Below are 430 nucleotides of genomic sequence, written 5' to 3' on the forward strand. Positions count from 1 at the left end.
CAGGAAGAAGAAGAGGCGGCAACATCCAACGCCGGTTGTGATTTTTTTCGGGAAGAAGAAGGGGGCGGCGACGTCCAACCCTTGCTCTGATTTTCCTTCTAGCGTGGAAGCAGCAAGGAGGCAGCTTATATTTCTTCACCAGAAGATAATCGGAGATGGCACAAGTCATGATCAAGACGACGCTCTCATGGGCAAACATGATTTTTGTGGTCGGTGACGAGCTCTTCCTCTTGCGATCGGCCATGAGTAGGCTAATTGGAATTGGGAGAGGAAGAAAACCGACTGGCACACAAGGGATAAATGTGATTTACCTCAAATTAGGGTGGTGTAGCTTCAGGTTCTAGCTTGTTCTCCTTCTCTCCCACGCGATCGAGCAAAGGCAATGCTTGGGTTCGACTCCTTCTCACAGATGAAGAAGAACAGGGCAGCT

The sequence above is a fragment of the Curcuma longa genome, chromosome 4, assembly GCF_044706935.1.
Source record: "Curcuma longa cultivar G26 ecotype Majalengka, Jawa Barat chromosome 4, ITB_CL_G26_1.1, whole genome shotgun sequence".
Classification (NCBI taxonomy): domain Eukaryota; kingdom Viridiplantae; phylum Streptophyta; class Magnoliopsida; order Zingiberales; family Zingiberaceae; genus Curcuma; species Curcuma longa.